The 19,574-nt window shown below is 46.8% G+C and overlaps 1 pseudogene; it reads left to right on the top strand.

Moving 5' to 3' along the window:
* Window positions 1-13,786: 13,786 nt before the first annotated feature.
* LOC119168442 (uncharacterized) lies at window positions 13,787-18,657 on the top strand (annotated as a pseudogene).
* The last annotated feature ends 917 nt before the right edge of the window (window positions 18,658-19,574 follow it).

Raw genomic sequence — 19,574 nt, forward strand, 5'->3', positions numbered from 1 at the left:
ATCGCGAACTGCTAGACGCTGGGCACGCTGTCACAGCGATGGTAGACGACGGGCACGGAGGGACAACACACAAGAACGTCGTGTATGCGGTGAACGCAAGCGTGCGCAGGCCGCCCTGCTGCTGCCGTGAGTCGGGAACGCGCTAAAGGAAGGTTGCCCTAGTCGCAAGTGGGTTTTATACGACCGGTGCTCGCATGACCTAGTGGCCTGCCCAGTTGGTCACGTGGCGTCTAGGAAGACATTCTCGCGGCGAGTGTGGCGGGGAAAGCAGCCAATGTCCCCAACCTTCCCCCACCACCTTCTCTCTCCGGAACGTGGGAACGCGTGCAAGGCGAAAGCGCGCGCGCGAAGAGCACACGTTCTGCTTCAAGGGATTCACCTTCTTGGCAAACTGAAAGCGATAAGTGACTTGTGTTTACCTCGCTATCCCTGAACACGAAGTCGCTATGCCAAGGGATGCTCTAAGTGTCCGTCTGTGAGTGTTTGCTTCGCCATTGAAAAGAGGTGCACTGTGCACGCTTCCTTCAATTTATTTATTTATTTATTTATTTATACAAGTACCTGCAGCGCCGCGAGGGCAATATTGCACGTGGTTAACACGAGAAGAAATAATCACATGCAAAAATATATGTGTACACAAAACAATGGTAAAAAAAATTAAGGGATGCTGAAGAGAAAGGTCGAGCTGTGTTCGTAGTGAGCTCGTAATCATAATCATTGTTTCTAACGTCACCAGACAATTCTATGTCATCCGTAGAACAAAAGTCTCTCTCTGTGATCTCCAACCCACCATGTCCTTCACGATATGATTTCATTCTATGCCAGCAATTGCATTTTTTTTTCATTTCGTCACTCTCGGTGTTCATTCCATGGCCATCGTATGCCCATTTTTCCCATAATGTGACCTACCGCAGTTAAGTCTCTCCCTCCCTCCCCCCCCCCCCTCCGGTACAAGATAAGATATAGACTATCCCCATCTGTTCTCTGGCACACTCTGCTGCTTTCCTATCTCTTGGAGTTATGCTACCTTTTTTCACTCAATCGCATATGGTAATACTCTCAGTTTCGTCTCTAGTTTATTTGTTGTTTTGTGTGCTTCTATCACATAGGAGAGTAAATGTTGTCGCAACAGAAGACGTGATAAGGCACAAAAATAAACACGATATTGAAAAGTAAGGAGCGAGGCGAGGCAGCCTTGGAAGCCCCACCTCACCTGGCCATGACGCCTCAAGTATGGACACTTCTTCTGGAAATAGTTTTGTGGGAAAGACGCACTGCATTGTAAAACAGACACTACTTAGATGGAGCATGAAAGCGCGAAAGAAAAGCTAAAGTAATTTGTCTTCCTGGAGTTTCATTTATGTAAATTACATGAACGTTGCAAATGAATTGCATTATCTGAAACGGCCCCGCCGCGGTGGTCTAGTGGCTAAGGTATTCGGCTGCTGACTCGCAGGTTGCGGGATCAAATCCCGGCTGCGGCGGCTGCATTTCCGATGGAGGCGGAAATGTTGTGGGCCCATGTGCTCAGATTTGGGTGCACGTTAAAGAACCCCAGGTAGTAGAAATTTCCAGAGCCTTTCACTACGGCGTCTCTCATAATCATATGGTGGTTTTGGGATGTTAAACCCCACAGACCAATCAATCAGCATTATGTGAAACGTGTTCGAGGCTGTTAACGCTGATGTGCTCAGGGATCTTCTAATACGTTCAAAATATTTTTGTCTATTGTTATGTGCATGAGCGAAATGATTCTCAGTGTTTCTGCGTGGTGCTTAGGTTCATAAGGTCGCTTAACACACAATGATATTTCTTGCCAGCTGGCTGAAAGAATAACGTGCTTTGCAACAGTGACATATGCACATTCTCCCCGAACTACACCAACCACGTCTTCAACAGTCTTTTCAGTGCATACAATGAGGGGTTCATCTGTGAAGCCTTTTATTCGTGATGCCCTGAGCAAAGCGATTGTGAACAAAGCTCTGAAGGAGCCAGCTTGTAAGGTTTGGTGCCACAGCTTAATAAAATATCAAGGCTAGCTAAAGGGAATACGCCACTGCGGACATTACGTTTCACTTAAGGGTACATATTTAAACTAGTCTTTGCTGTAGAGCTACAGTAGGGTCCCTAAGACTTAATGATCTCACAAGCAGCAGCTTAGCGTGGGTGATGGACCATAAGTATATGATTACATTTGTGGTGGCAAGCACCACTGGGTATTTGGGCACTGCTGTACGTACTACACTGTGAGTGTTGCTGAACGTGGTAATATCTCGCCGAGTCGTGTTGAAATGCCTGTAGTCATCCGTAAACAGCGAACAATGGCCCGGTCTAGACAACTGGCTCTAACTCTAGAACGGGCCCGCTTTAATCCCAGAGCTGACATTCTACATACGATGGGAGCTCACCGGGACAATCAAGCTAACCGGAAAGGCGACTTGGTTTGCGAAGCATGTTCGCTAGATGCTGAGAGATATGCGGAGCTACGACTTTGTGTGCGACAAAGAATAATTAAGCCTCTGTTACGTGATCACTTTCGAGCATAGTAGAGCCAGTGCAGATTGAGTGCTCTACGTAGATTTCTGAGTTTGAACACGCTCTCATCACTGCACCATTTTACGTCTATGCCACACCGGAATACGTCTGTGGGGATTGAGTTTATTGAGAATTGAGCATGGTAAAAGAACGCAGGATTGGTTTTGATTTAGGAGAACTTTATTCGAGACCGCAGGTGGCATGGAATATTGTGTTACACCATAGCAAGTGCTTGTCATCCTATGGCGACAAAAACTAGGAGGACGCTTGAGCGATCGCCTTGAAGAGTAAAACGCGATAACGTAATCAGCCCCTGCTCGCATCACCTTCTCAGTCGATAGCCTAGCTTCACGTCTCGATGGGCGCGTAAACAATGCCGCGAGAAAAGGAGCGTCTGTGCGCCTCTGAAGTAGCTATGTCAAAGTACCTCAAAGTATCTCAAAGTATGAGGTACTTTATACTACGCGTAGATATTACCTTGTTGATGATGGTAACTAATTATGCATGTCTGTTTGTAATCGGTGAGCCTTCAAACCAACCGCTCATTGCACATTTCACACGCTCTTGCACCTGGTGTGACTCTACGCTTCTGCCGCACAATATTACATGCGTTAATGACAATTCTTCACGTAACATTAATATTAGTATTCACTACGTAACATTCATTTCGAGCTTGAGCGTGGCTCTGTGATGGACCACCACCTCTCTACGCGGAATTCCTACGTTCGATTGTCACTCGAACCGAATATTTTTAACGGCGAAGCTCCGGGAGATCGCCGTAATTTGTCGGCCGGAAACAAAAATGGTCACCACCATGAACCGGCACCCCCTCTATACGTCTTATTTTTCATCTTCGTCGCCATTTTCACGCTAGTAGAGCACAGGCTTGTATATAGTATGGTGTCGCAAGAGGTAGGGAAGAGAAGTGATGAGGAGGAGAGGTGCCTGGCAAAGAGAAACGGGAAATCATAAAAAATAGCATAGAAAAGGTGAGTTATAGAGGTGGAGAAAGAAGGTGAGAGAAACAGAAAAAAAAGAAATAGGGCGAAAGATAGAGAGAAAAAGTAATAAAAAAGGAAGGAAGTGAGAAATAGAGAGAAAAGTGTAGGAAGGAATGAAAGCGGAAGAGGGATAAAAAGATTAAGAAAGAAACAGAAATAAAAGAACAGAAATAAAGAGGAAAATTAAAGGCAGAAACAAACAAACAGAAGAAGGAATAGAGGAAGAAGAAGAAAGAGAAATTTCTCAAAACTCAGTGAAACAGAAGAGCCAAGACTACATTGGTGCCATTCAGCTCCGCTGTCTGTATAGCATTGTGCCTCCATTGGAAGCTACGCTAACATTTTTAAATGCAACGCATTTCTTAGCCAACTTCGGCGCCTTTAAGAATATCTATCTATCTATCTATCTATCTATCTATCTATCTATCTATCTATCTATCTATCTATCTATCTATCTATCTATCTATCTATCTATCTATCTATCTATCTATCTATCTATCTATCTATCTATCTATCTATCTATCTATCTATCTATCTATCTATCTATCTATCTATCTATCTATCTATCTATCTATCTATCTATCTATCTATCTATCTATCTATCTATCTATCTATCTATCTATCTATCTATCTATCTATCTATCTATCTATCTATCTATCTATCTATCTATCTATCTATCTATCTATCTATCTATCTATCTATCTATCTATCTATCTATCTATCTATCTATCTATCTATCTATCTATCTATCTATCTTAGCCGCTTACGTTTGGGTGCTCGCGTGGCCACCCTCTTAAAATGGCGTGAACCAAGATCAGCGTGGAAGGGTAAGATGGTATGACGAATATGACGCGCTGGTGAAGACATAAATAATGCCATACAGCGGCACATACCCAGGGGCGGGTATGTGCCCGCTGGTAAGCGAGTATATGCCACAAGTGATCGAAAAGTATTATCTACCCAGCAGTGGCGAGAAGCGACATGTGGGCAATTTTAACGCGGGAGCGTTAAGAAATACAAGACGTTGGTAGCGTCGACCCGACTAATGCTAAGAATAAATGTCAGGATTCCTGCTGGAATCTAATCCAAGCATTCTGCATGACAATGGTGCATTTTAACACAAAGCTATGCCAGGTCTCGGACCTACTTTTTAAATAGAGGTTAATCTTCGTAAAACGTCAATAGTGGTTGTAGTGCTGCCTACCCAATTTTTTAAACTTTACGTATGTGCTCATAATTGCCGTCACGTCAGGTTAACGTCAACTGTAGTTAGTTGCCATGCGCTGAAGTTCATTTATGTAGCAGTGTTCAGAGCCAGTATCCTCGTGAGGACAGTGCTTCATATCAGCTTCTGGTGTTGCTAATACGCATGTTCTAGTTGGCATCGTTGCGCAAGTAAAATAGTTGGTTACATAAACGACTGCAACTCTTCAACATATATCTGTGCATGCAACATTTGTACAATTATATAGCGTCTTTTTTTAATTCATACTGTCAGCACATAAGCCAAGACAGGGGCTGAGATTACATAACTCTCATGTACAAACGTAGTACATGCTAAAACACTTTTAGCTCGGAACACTCAAAAATTGCGCAACATATCAGAATAAGAAGGTTGCTCAGTATAACTTCCTCGTTCTGTGTCTAAATGAAACTAACGTTGGCCCTGACTTTAGGATTTCTAACTATGTCACATATGCACCAAGAAGAAATCCAGACTTGAGCAGGGCACTGTTATGCGTACGGCGCGACATACCCTCTTTTGTTTTATACTCGTCAGACTCGGACGTGCCAGAATTTATAGGGTGCAAAATTCAACTCCAGAAACTTACCATTACCTTAATTTGTGTTTATTTGCAACCATTGACACGCATCTCCGAATCATCTCTGGTTCATTTATTAGGTAAAGCCCAGGGACCTGTCCTCATCTGTGGAGATTTCAATGCGCACAATACCACGTGGGGCAGTACTCATACCGATTCACGTGGGAGAACACTCGAAAAAGCAATTGATCGGTGTGGTCTTGTTGAACTGAATGATGGATCAGTACCGTTTTTAAGAGGTAATAAATATGCCAGCTGTCTAGATTTGGCTATAGCCTCTCCTGACATTGCACGAGATATGAACTGGTGTACAGACCTCGAAACACGAGGGAGTGATCATTACCCAGTTCTTATGCAACACCCAAGAATGCAAATGCAAACGACCACATTGCTTTCAAAGCTAACTGACTGGAAACTATTTCGTGAACATACTGGACGTGACTTGGTGGGAGTCAATGAATTGGATACATTTATGTCCTGCATTAAAAGCAGTTACTCCCGTGCGACAAGGTTTACAGCTGTCCCAGCAGGCCATTCCAGTGTAGATGCAGACTATGAGCGCCTACAAGCTATTAGAAGGCAAGCAGAACGTCGCTATCGCCGCACTGGGAGGCTTGAAGATTATAAGAAGAGTCAGGCCACACACATCCAATCTAACCGACACATGCAAAAGTTAGGTCGGAAAAAATGGAATGATTTCTGCAATTCATTGACCCCATTTACTCCACTTCCGAAAATCTGGCAAACAATCACTGCTCTAAGTCAGCAAGTATCCCAGCGAAACCCATTCAGAGCATTGGCTATATCTCTTGGATTATCCGAACGTGATGTTTCTAATAAGTTTTGCACAATGCTGACTGGAACTGGGCAATTGGTTCGCAACACTACTGCACTGCCTAGTTCTGTAGAGCAGCAAATCCAAGATGCATACACTTTATCACATGCTCAACTGGATAACACGTATTCTCTACTAGAGTTGCGTACTGCTCTATCACTAACCCGCGTAAGAACGGCAACCGGTCCCGACAACGTATCGCACAGTGTTCTGAAAAATCTAGGACCCAATGGCATGCCAGTTCTTCTACGGATATATAACGACATGTGGACGAAGGCGTACGTTCCAATGTTTTGGAAGGTCGCGAGAATCGTCCCACTGCTGAAACCCGGTAAATCACCGCTTTCGCTTGACTCATTCCGACCGGTCAGCCTCACTAGCTGTGTATCTAAAGTAATGGAAAAAATGGTTGACAGAAGATTACAATGGTGGATTGAAGCTAACAACTCTCTTCCAGAAGAGATGGCTGGCTTCAGACGACGGCGATGCGCCACGGACTGCGTCTTCGACCTCGTTACATTTGTAGAACTTGAGATGAGCTGTGGAAACATGGCTGTTGCGGCGTTCATAGATATTAAGAAGGCGTTCGACTCTGTGAGCCACCTTTCTGTGCTGCACGGGCTTACCTCACTAGGGGTTCACGGTCGTATCCTTCAATGGATCGCCAGCTTCCTATGTAACAGATAGATATACATTTCAACCAATAACGGAGACAGCGATCGCTTCAACATGAGCAGAGGCGTACCCCAAGGAAGCGTTCTAAGTCCGCTTCTTTTCAATGCTGCAATGGCAGGTCTTCCGAAAGCACTGCCCCAAGCCTTGAACGTATCCATGTATGCAGACGACATATGCATATGGACGTCTCACAAGTCACTGGAAGTGATCGAACATCGGCTTCAACAAGGTATAGACGCAATAAGTGATTACCTCAAAGAGCGAGGCATGCAGATTTCTCACGCCAAATCTGTAGTTCTGCCATTCACGAGAAAAAAAGTGAAAAACTTGAAGCTTTTTGTGGATTGCCAGAGAATCGAAATTGCACGAAAGCATCGCTTCCTTGGCGTGACCTTAGATAGCCAACTCAGATGGAGTCAGCATATTGCTGATCTAGAAAATCAAGTGAACAGCACCATAAATGTTATACGTCGCATCGCGGGAACAAAATGGGGCGGTACATCAGTGTCTCTCCTCCACGTCCATTGTGCACTAATGCGACAGAAAATTGCTCACTGTGCGCCAGTTCTCCACAACATCTCTCAGACGTCGCTACACCGACTTCAGCTGTTACAAGCACGAAGCTTACGCATATGTCTGGGGGTTCCACAGGCAACATCAAGTTCTTTGACACTGGCAGAGGCAAGAGAACCCAACTTTATAGTAATTAGAAACGTGGAGACATGTCGGCACCTCTTTCGTCTAGTCAAGCAACACCCTTCCCATCCACCCATATCTAACATCGTGAACCGTGCTGGAGCGCAAATACACCATTAACAGTACCTTTCCCGGCTTCCTGTGTCGACACATTGGCCACTGGACCAAAACTACCCTCCATGGCTGCTTCAGCTACAAACTATTGAAACGGTCAATGGAAGGACTTTGCAGCAAGCATAAAGTGCCAACCGTTGCCGCTCAGCAGTTGGCATCACATCATCTGTTTGACAGGTACCAAAGATACACTCACGTGTACACTGACGGCTCCGTCACCAAAGAGACAGCGACATCAGCATTCATAATTCCGGAATTGCACGAAGAATATGCATGTCGGTTGGGCCACCTCTCTTCTTCAACAACGTCGAAGCTCGTAGCGATTTTGCTAGCCATAAGCTTTATTAAACTGTCAACGACACCAAAAAAAAAAAGGGTGGTAATTACAGACTCTCTGGCAGCACTGGCATGTGTGCAAAGTGCCACTTCAAGACACATTGATGTGCGTATAGTATATGCTATACTAAAAGAGCTCTCAGAAGCTACGAAGTCGAATGGCACGAAGCTACGAAGTGGCATTTCAATGGGTTCTCAGTCACTGCGGAATTAAGGGAAATGAAATGGCGGATAAGTTGGCGAAAACCACTCATAATTCTACGCAAACGTGCCTCATTCCGGTATCTCAATGTGATGTAAATAGAATTTTAAGAACAACAAAACGTGGATTATGCCTGTATACCTGGTTCACAGACAAAACAAAGGAATCGATCCTATATTCAGCTGATCCTAATTTTGAATACCAATTAGACCGTGACCTCCCAAGACGCATCGACACACTCATTTATCGCCTACGACTCGGAACTGCTTACACAAAGCACTTCCTACTTCGTATTCATCGTGCCACATCCTCAGCATGTTCCTGCGGCCACGACAACGAGGATATCTGTCACCTCTTGCTCGACTGTCCGAAACACGACACACACCGAAGGCGACTAGAACAAGAACTGCATAGGTTAGATCCTGAGCGACCATTCGGGTTGAATAAAATACTAGGTCCATGGCCATCCAAAACAAATGGCAAAGCAATGAAGGTGCTGCAACAGTTCTTCGAAGAAACGAAGATTTGTGTCGAATACTGAGCGGACAAAAGTTAAAAGAGAGCGTGTCGTCTACGTGTTTGTTCTGCCCATATAGGAGAGCTTTTGCTCTCACCCATGTAGGACTGTATATATGTATGCATGCTATTGTTTTTTTTTCATATTTTTATTTGTACCAATTAGGTCGAAAGGGGTAGCCGTCGCCAAGTAACGGTGACAAAAAACTCCTTCGTTTATTTTCTACTTCAATAAAAATATAAGAAAACAAAACACAAAATCATAATAGAAAACATCCCGAGCAGATCACCGATGTATGTAAAACAACAGATTCGAATACATCCCGTATATGTCACCAAAGGAAAGAGAAAAAATAATACTTGAAGGGATATAGTACATTTAACATGTTCAGGCAATGGGTAACCAACAAGAAAATTGAAGGGCGAACAAATACTAAAGCAATACAAATCGTTTACGAATAGTCTAACAAAGCCTTTTCAAAACTTTGTAGATCAGAACTTTCGACTATGTTTTGAGGTAACCGATTCCAATCATCAATGCTTCGAATTAAAAAAAAATATTTGAATAAATCGGTTCTATGGTTGATTGGTGTAATATGTTTTGAATGTTTTGTCCTGAATGAGGTAGTTTTCTCTAGTGCGATGTGTTCCCCTAGGTTAACCCTGAAATATCTGTTCATTATGTGAAAAAAAGAATATCAGTTGATTAAGCTGCATTTTTCTTTTCACCGTCATTATTCCTGCTGTTTCTTTAAGCTCGCTGATAGACTGAGTTCTTGAATACGCGTTTGAAATGAACCGAAAGGCTTTCTTCTGTATGCGCTCTCATTTTAGTGTCCTTGTTTTAGTGTAAGATTCCCATATATGGAAAAGTCATGGAAAGGATGATACACGCCTAGAATGGTACCTCGAGCGCTACAACGTATACCCAAACTGCATGACGGGTTTTCGGCGAGGTAGGTCATCTCTTGACAACGTGATTGATCTCACACCATTTATCCAGCAACAGAAGAGCCTCAAGCGCATACCACTGGCACTCTTCCTCGACGTCAAAGGGGCTTATGATAACGTAACACATAAAGCCATCCTAGACTCGTTGGAAGCCTTCGGAATCGGTGGTCGGATGTTCCAATGGATCCAGGTTTATTTGACGAGAAGGTCCTTTTTTGTACAAACCTCAGATGGACCTACCACCAATTACTATACCTCCCGTGGCGTCCCTCAGGGCGCCGTATCAAGTCCCACTTTATTTAACCTCGTGATGGTAGGACTTCGTGAAATTTTGCCAAGTGCTATCCTCATATCCGTATATGCTGACGATATTTGTCTATGGACTTGCTGTAACACGTCTACAAGTACGTGCAAGAGTCCAGCAAGAGTCCAGCAGGCTGCCACCCTGACATGCTCATATCTACGCAAGCAAGGTCTTTCCGTCTCAACGGAGAAATGTGCATTGGTTGCGTTTGCTCGCAGAGCCACGACACAATACCCCGTTACCATCAATGGCCAAAATATTCCATACCAGAACCATCGCTTCCTGGGTGTGATTATTGACAGAGACCTTTCGTGGAATGCCCACTGCAATTGTCTGAAGAGAAGGCTAACTTCCATCGTCTATATAATGCGGTGGCACATTGATAAGGTCAACGATGCAGCTATACAGGGCACTGTATATGGGATTTTTGCGCTACAGCTTGCCGTTACTGGCAAGTACGTGCAAGACGAACATCCGCACCCTCGAAAGTCTGCAAGGACAAGCACTACGCGTGTGCTTAGGATTGCCGCGATGGACCTCAACCTACGGGGCAATTATGATCGCAAGAGAGCATCCAATTCAAATATACATCACTACTGACAATTTGAGAGCCCACATGAGACACCTCTGCCGAGTTCCTGGTCACCATGTTGCAGTGTTGCCACTTCAAAGTGCACAAGCGATGTTTTCAAAGATTGTGTCTGCCCATAGAGAATGCCTTCCTTTTGGCTTCACTCCAGCAACAAGACCAGCGTCACCTCCGTGGTGCCTACAACAACCACAGGTGAGCCTCACTATTACGGGAATAACGAACAAGAGCCGTCATTCAACAGTGGTACTACGACAAGTGACATTGTCACTACTCAACAAAAAATACGGCCAGAGGACCCACATTTACACCGATGGATCGGTCTCGGCTGACAGCTCCACAGGTGCTGTTGTCATCCCGACGTACCAGGTCACTACAAAGTTCAAACTGTCGCATAGGACAACATCCACAGCAGCGGAGCTTGCCGCCTTACGTGCTGCTATGCTTTACATTGCGAAAGCCCGACCTCGAAGATGGGCTGTGTTCTGCGACTCCAAGGCATTTCTTCAGAGCTTGCAATCAGCTTTACGACAAAGGGAGCATCAACAACTAGTGAATGAAATAAGAGAAGTGATTCACGAAGTTATATCGAAAGGACATGACGTGGTGTTCCAGTGGTTACCGGAACATTGTGGTACTGTCGGTAATGACCTTGCTGATAATGCTGCCTGGTCCGCCCACGCGGACTCCCAGACAACCCCAATTCCATTGCCGAGAACCGACGCTGCAAGGGGCCTTCACTCGTTCGCTAACACCATGTCGGAAACTTGGCTGAGTGACCCCAGTGTTAGGAACCACCGCCTACACAAATTGGACCCATCGAGAAAGCTTCAAGTTCTATCGGACCTCTCTCGCCAGGATGCAACTTTACTGTGCCGCCTGTGGTTAGGAGTAGCTTTTACAAAGGCGTACTCCTTTCGCATAGGAATGGCGGATAGCTCCCGATGTGAATCTTGCGACACTGACGAGACAATAGAACATCTACTGTGTTCATGTGAACGTTTTGCGAGCGAACGCAACTTGCTACGCGAAACGTTAGAGACACTAGAGAGTAGACCTTTTTCCGAAGAGAATATCCTTGGCTCATGGCTCTACGCGTCGCAAGCCAGCAAAGCAACGCGGGCATTGCTAAGTTTTCTCAAGACGACCGGACTACGCGACCACTTATAAGCGTGCAATGGACAAAGTCACATCTACACACACGTTGCCCTTCACTTTTCTCTCTGTTCTCCTTTAATCCCCTCACCCCTTCCCCCAGTGCAGGGTAGCAAACCGGACGTGCGTCTGGTTGACCTCCCTGCCTTTCATTTCTTCCCTTCCTCCTCCTCCTCCTCCCATATATGACTAGCGTAAGTCGGTACTGGTAGAACTCTCATTTTGTATGCAATTGCTTTAGCCCCTAAAGTAGCATTGTGCAGTTTTCGCCCTAACGAGCAAATGCGCATGGCTCTATTACAAACGTCATCGACATGTACTGACCAGTTGCCCCACCACGGTGGTCAAGTGGCTAAGGTACTCGGCTGCTGACCCGCAGGTCACGGGATCGAATCCCGGCTGCGGCGGCTGCATTTCCTATGAAGGCGGAAATGTTGTATGCCCGTGTGCTCAGATTTGGGTGCACGTTAAAGAACCCCAGGTGGTTGATATTTCCGGAGTTCTCCACTACGGCGTCTGTCATGATCATATGGTGGTTTTGGGACGTCAAACCTCAAAAATCAATCATGTATTGAGCAGTTCATGTCGTGTGTAAGGCGAATACCTAGGTATTTAACATCTTTAGCTTCAGTAAGCAGTGGGCCTTTAATGCCGTGCGGAAAAGATAGCGCGCTTTTTTACGTGTCATGCGCATGAAAAGGGTTTCGAATGCATTCAGTTTCATTTGCCACTCATCGCACCAAGTACTAATTTTTTGTAGGCGGTTATTCACTACCAGTTGGTCGTTAAAGGAGCAAATTGTTGCTTACACAATTGCATCATCTGCATAATGTTAAATAGCTACTCGCCGTGAAAAACCTTCACCCATATGACTAATGTAGGTAGAAAAAAGTAAAGGGCCTATAACGAACCCTTGCGGCACACCTAATCGGACCGGTTTATTGGCACTGCAAACAATATTGATCCCAACAAATTGTTCTCCGTTTGACAAATACGCCTCTATTCATTCAGTAGTTGACTGTCACCAAGGAAACAAGATGATTTTATAAGGAACTTCCCATGTGAGGAGGACACAGGCGCGCGTCGGTGATGAACGTGCATCACCTCGGCTCCGCCAATGACCGTCGTGAATCGCGGTCACTCAACCCTGATCCGGCTGATTTGGCTCGTCTTGTCTCTGTAGAGTTCAGCGACGCAAGTGGACACCACTCTCATAAGGTGGGCCCATTTTTGATGAACTTCTGAGTGTTAGAAGATTTCGCCGACCACTGGGGTGCTGGCCTAGCAGCAGCAATGTTGCCGCCAGCCCCGGCCGGTGTTTCCCCGGAGATGGCGTCTAAGACTGTGACTAGTTATGATCCCGCTTCGATGCAAATCGTCAGAAGAGATACTGCACAACTCGAGGACCTTCCGCCATCCGAAGAAGAACCTTTGGACGATATTGTTCGAATATGGTGACGCAAGCAGAAAACGCTGGCACCCAAGGACACTGGAGCCGCCGTCCAGCAACAAGCTGCGTCTCGCTCTGCGCCTACTACACACGGGGACGCAGGTAGCGCGGCCTTGAAGGAAGAAACCTGCAAACCCCGACGGAGTTCAAAGCAGACGCCACACATTGGGCATGATGAATTCATCGTGGTGCTCAATCCACGCAAAACGCTGGATCTGATGGTGGTAGAAACATTTTATTACAAACATGTACGAGAGAGTTGCGGCATATTGCATGAGTGGCAAGACCCTATTCCGGGATGCCAATAGAGTTCGCCGCTGCTCACCCCTCACCAAAGAGAGCTGAGCATCCAAGGTCAAGCAGCAGAGCAGGTACTCCTCCCAAACCTCTCTAGTTGGGAAGGGGAAAGTGGGTGAAAAAGGAAGGGGGTTGGCAGGGCACCTAAAGGCGACCTTCGTTCCAGGCCAAGCCGGTAGTGCTGTACGCAACCTGATACCTGACTGTGGGGAGGCGGAACTCACCGTCTGGCCCGTATTGAATCAAAATGGGAATGTGTGTGGACTGAACTCAGTGTCCGCCGCCGAGAGGCTCCTCGGGGACATCATGTTGGTAGTCGAGACCCACCAACTCCCGTTCCGCGGTCATGCTAAAGCTTCGGGTGACGTCTGCAAGGGTGTCATCAACATTTATCCCAATGATACATCAGGCTCTCTCAAGCAGAAGTTGAGGTGGAAGCACGGCAACATCCTGTGTGTGAGAAAATTCGGCGAAACCAACGTGGCAGTGGCCACCTTCAAAGGCAAGAGGGTGCCCCGATATGTCCACTGCAGCGATCAGGTCATCCATGTGAGAATTTATAAGAAGACGATTCCCACCTGTCACCGATGTGGCACGGTGGGGTGTCGGGCCGACATCTGCCCGAGGCCGCAGTCAGGACGCTGTGGCTGCTGTGGCTCTCAAGTGGTCACCACTTCCGAGGGCGCTGCTGAACACGAGTGCACACCTCGTTGCCTCATCTGTGGAGGCAGCCATCTAACCGGTGCGGCTGACTGTAAAGACAAGTGCCGGAAGCCGATCAAGCCGAGAATGTCACCAGGAAACACGAAGCGGACGTTAGCTCCCAAGGAAGCTTTGTCCACATTGAACACAAAAAAACCTTCTTCTGCGCCGGGAAAACCTGGGAAGTCAAGACGACCAAAAACGCTAAGACCAGGACGAAGGTGCCAAACTTCAACTTCGGGGACTTCCCATCCCTGGCAAATGCCCAAACAAAGGTGAGCGGTTGGGTTGGGGTTGCCTCCGGTCCTCTCTCCTATACCAAAGTCGCCCTACAGCGGCAAAATGCTGAACTCAGGCGCCACACTGAAATTTTAGCACAGAAAATTCAGGAGCTAGAGGCAAAATTGGCCAGGCTTACAGAGCCTCAGGCACATGCTGGTCATTCGGAGCCTATGCAGCAAATTGAGCCGGTGGACCTGGATGATAGGGCCTCGTTTGCGTCAGGGCTGTCTAGCGACTCGCAGTCCACGGGCAGCACACTAGTCTGGCATGCGCCCGTTATGGAGCACCGCTTAGAACATATAGAACGCACTATAGTGGACATGCCAGGCAAAATTTTCGAAGGCGTCAGGGCTTCCTTCAGGGAACTCTGGCAACGCGAGCTCACACAGATCGTAGAGAGCTTAACTCCCGCAGTGACCGAGTCTGTTATTTCCATAACACACGGCAGGACCTGCGTCCAATTTAGGAAAAGCTGCTCTCACTCGCGTTCCCCACGACCAGATACGCGTTGGCGAATGGTAATTCCTCGTCAAGACACTGCCTCGTAGGAACACATTCTCGCGGCCTCCTTCCCGTAGATGCTTGTGCCACTGCCTAAGTTGCCATCCACATAGGAAATTGCGCCTGCGCCCAAAAATTAAAAATAATATTCACTATGGCTACCCGACGCCAGCGGAAAGCCAATAATAAAATAATTGAAGAAAAATTTGAGATCGTTCAGTGGAACTGCGAAGGTTTTCGAAATTGGAAGAAACGGCCGCACATCCAGCTCTACTTGCAGTCGCTTGGTACGTCACCAGCAATCCTCGCTGTTCAGGAGCCAGGATCAGAAGATAAATTCACTGGGTATTGCTCGCTCCAGGGGGGTCCTACAACGTGTATATTGGTGAACAAGGCCTACACCACCGTCGCTGTCAACCTCGAATTTTATTACGCACAAAACTACAGGATAGTCAAGGTACTGCCACTTAAGCGCTGAGATTCCTCCATACACAAACTGAACACTTACTGCCCTCCACATAAGCCACGTGTGACTTTTAATGAAATTTTTTATATTGCATTAAAATTGGCCGCGAAAGAACCCCTAGTAATAGTTGGGGACTTTAACGCTCCAATACTTCATTGGGGTCACCACTTTGAAATGGCGAGAGGACGCAAGTTGGCAGAGCTGATCTGCATACTTCGTCTTACGTTCCTCACAGATCTGGCATGTCCCACACGCATGGGTAATTCGGTAACCCGGACACGTGTCCTGACCTGTCTCTCGTAACGAACGTTAAAAATCCCGTCTGGGAAAACCTAGGGGAATCGCTTGTTAGCGATCACTGCCTTCTCCAGATCACTCTTCCGGTGAAGGCAACTCGCAAAAAGTGGGGCCAAGCCAAATTGACTGATTGGAATAACTTTAGAAAGCAAGACAATCCTTACGTGCTCTTTTCCGGTGGCTATGCGGAATGGGCAAAGCATTTGCATGCAATTCAGCAACAACATGTTAAGACCCTTGGGACCACTGAAGAGATCCCTGCGGTAGACAATCAGCTCCTGCATCTGCGGGAGGTACGTAGGAGTCTTACCAAGCGGTGGAAAAAACAAAAGCTTAATCGCAAGCATAAGGGTCGCATTACTGACCTCACCAAACAAGGCGCACATTATGCCGCCCAGCTTACTGACTCAAATTGGATCGAGAAGTGTAATACAGCAGCGCGTCAAATGAGCTCGAAAGGGATGTGGCGCCTCTTTCGCAGCCTCATTTACCCTACTCAGACGAGAGGAGAGACGCAGCGACAACTCCGGCGGGCTTTGCATGGGTACCAAGGCACGGCGGCTCTACTCGCGGACAGCCTGTGTGACCAATATCTCTGTCGCATAGAGGACCTCATTGGGTGCGAGTACGAGTACACGGGCAAGTATAATCCATACATTGGTGCCCCTTTTGGGATACATGACCCAAGGGCGGCTTTAGTTAAGATGCGCAGAGGTACGGCTCCGAGTAGAGATCGTATAACTGTTGGCGAACCTTTCGGACTCGACTTGCCTTCGCTTGCTAGAGTACATAAATCAGACTTGAGATGGACGTCCAATTTCTATAGATGGCAAGACCTCCCTAGCCACTTTCATTCCTAAACCAGGCAAGATGGTGAATACCGAAAACCTGAGGCTTATCTCACTAACTTCACGTGCGGGTAAACTTATGGAGAGAATGGTCCGGGATCGCCTCTCTCCATACATGGAAGCTAAGGGCCTCTTAGCATATATGTTTTGGTTTCGCCCACATATGTCTGCTCAGGATGTCCTTCTTCAGTTGCACCATGACATAATAGAACCCACGGTCATGCGACACAACGACAAGGCCATTCTTGCTCTCGATCTCAAAGACACCTTTGATAACGTTCGTCATGGTAGCATTCTGGCAAATCTGAGCTCTTCAGATTGCGGTGACAAAACATTTGCCTACGTAAGAGACTTCCTCTCGAAGCGTCAGGCCTTCCTTAAAATTGAGGATGATGAATACGGCCCATACACTATGGGCACAAGGGGTACTCTCCAAGGAGCGGTTTTGTAACCGCTCCTCGCTGTAATGCAGGTTCCACATCAATTGGCCCGGGTGGAAGGAATTCATCACGCCCTCTACGCGGATGATATAAAAATTTTGACTACTGAATGTAGCCTTGGAGAAATGGAAGGCCACCTCTAGCGGGCCGCCTTCATAGTCAATAGCTATGCTTTCGGCTGTGGTCTCCAATTCGATCCTGCAAAATCAGAGCTTTTGCGCGCCAGAGCCAACCCCATAGACGACACCAACTTACGTATCTCTTTAATGGGAGCTCCTGTCAGAGGAGTAGAGGAGATCCGGATCCTGGGCCTGTTCATTCATAACAGACTCAGACCGGACTTTACCATCACCAAACTGAAACGCATAGGTGAACAGGTCGGACGTATGATCCACCGCGTTTCCAACAAACGCTGCGGGTTGAGGGGCAGGGATACGCTTCGACTCGTTCATGCCTTTGTACTCAGCCGGATCCTCTACTCAGTACCCTATCTCCGCACTACGAAGCAACACGACCAGCGCATCGACGCCATCATTAAGAAGGCTACAAAGCGAGCTTTAGACTTACCGGTAACCACCTCCAATGCCAAGTTGTCGGCTCTGGGGGTGCTAAACTCTTATCAGAAATTGAAGGAGACGCACCTTGTTAACCAATATACGCTACTTTTGTAGACGGTATATGGGCGCCCCTTGTTAGGCCGCCTGCGCATAAAACATGACTGAATTCCAGAGGAGACACGCAGACTTCCTGAGCTGTGGCGCCACAAGCCCTGGGTTCCTCCCCTTCCTCGAAAAATGCACTCGCAGACACACGAAAGCAGACGAGAGGCGCACACTGTGGCCCTCGAACACCAATATGCATCTAAGCCAGGTGTATACTACGTTGATGTGGCAGGGCCGTCACCTGCTGGATTCTACACGACCGCGGTAGTTCACCGAAACAAACGCGTTAACGAGCTCTCCTATCGGGCTGCCAACTCCACACGCGCTGAGGAGGTAGCAATAGCACTTGCCGTCTCGCACACGGACTCTAGGATAATCATTACAGATTCACGTTGAGCTTGTGAAAACTATCTGGTGGGCGAGGTATCACCTTCAGCCTCCGATATTCAAAAGCGAGCCGTCAGGGATTTAGACCCCTCACCAAAAGCATTGTTTGGACTCCAAGCCACCAGGACCTTAGAGGTAACAATGCTGCGGATGCGGCCACCCACACGCTTATCCACTGGGCACCTCACCCAGACTTTTCTGGCTCAGAGACTAGCCAACTGCTTCTACGATTTAGATAAATTCTGGGGTATTATTGCGAACAACGTCGGCTTTTCCTGGTGCCTGCTAAAGGCCTGAGTCAGGCCGATGAACGAACCCTAAGGCGCCTGCAGACCAACACCTTGTTGTCTCTTGCAGTAGTAAAACATTTTGACCTGAAAGCCGATAGGTGGTGCCCTCATTGTGGGGAAGTCTCCGATAACTTTCACAGGGTGTGGGCATGTCAAATGAAGCCTTCTCTTCCTCCTAACTCTTCCCCAACAAAAAAGGCGTTATAGGCATCCCTACTCAGTTGCTCAGAGCTGGAGGCTCAATGAGCTCTATAGTCCGACCGGCGCGGGTAGCGGCCTTGTCCAGCGGTGTCCCAGAATAAGGACCCCCCCCCCCCCCCCCTGTGTAAAGGGCCCTTATGAACCTGCAAACTCTCTATGAATAAATGTTTTTCACTCACTCACCCATAATGTGATATTTTGACAAATGCTTTTCAAAAATCGATAAGTATGATGTTCAATGATAAGTATGATGTTCACACCCACTTTTGCCACGCAAATGACCAGGGTACAATCCTATATCAAACTCAGAATTTCGATTATTCATTATAGTTGCATCTTTCTAGATTTCTCGGTCATGCACAAGAGGATTTTTCGCTCGCAACCAATGACGCCGACGGCGGAATTTTCGCGAAATGAGCTCTTTAACGCTCTCGCGTTAATACTTCGCGCTCACTTTCGGGACGTCTGCTGTATCATTACAACAGCACGCATCTAAAGGAAGAAAGTCTGCGCAATATGAGCCGCAATGTAAAGTGGATGCCTTTTTTTTTTAATTTGCTTTGAGTTTTTGCAGAGTATAGCCGAAAATAAGATAGAAGTTCTATAGTGACATTTCTTCACATGAGCGGGTAACCATAGGCGCGAGATGGGTTCAATATTATTGAAGGGGGCGGAAGGAGGAAGGATAGAAGAGAGAGAGGGAAACAAGGAGGGCCGGGGAAATAATTTGTTTGGATTTGCCTTTATATCGTATAGTTTGTTCCCTTGACATGTCTGCATGCGGGGCCGCGTATGGTTTGCAGTTCTCTCGATATTACGCTGTAGTTCCGTTATACTTGGTGATACAATCTTGAGAAAGCCCTGGGTAGAGGGGTTCATGTCCCAGTTGATTAAATTTTGGGCTACGTGGTGGGCCCGGAAAAAAAATTGTTTAAATGCATTCAAAAATTTTTAAGAAACGGAGCAATGACATGCGGCCCACAACAGTTAATCTTTGGTTCCCGGCAGTGGCGTAGCC

Source organism: Rhipicephalus microplus, chromosome 2 (genome assembly GCF_043290135.1).
Source record: "Rhipicephalus microplus isolate Deutch F79 chromosome 2, USDA_Rmic, whole genome shotgun sequence".
Classification (NCBI taxonomy): domain Eukaryota; kingdom Metazoa; phylum Arthropoda; class Arachnida; order Ixodida; family Ixodidae; genus Rhipicephalus; species Rhipicephalus microplus.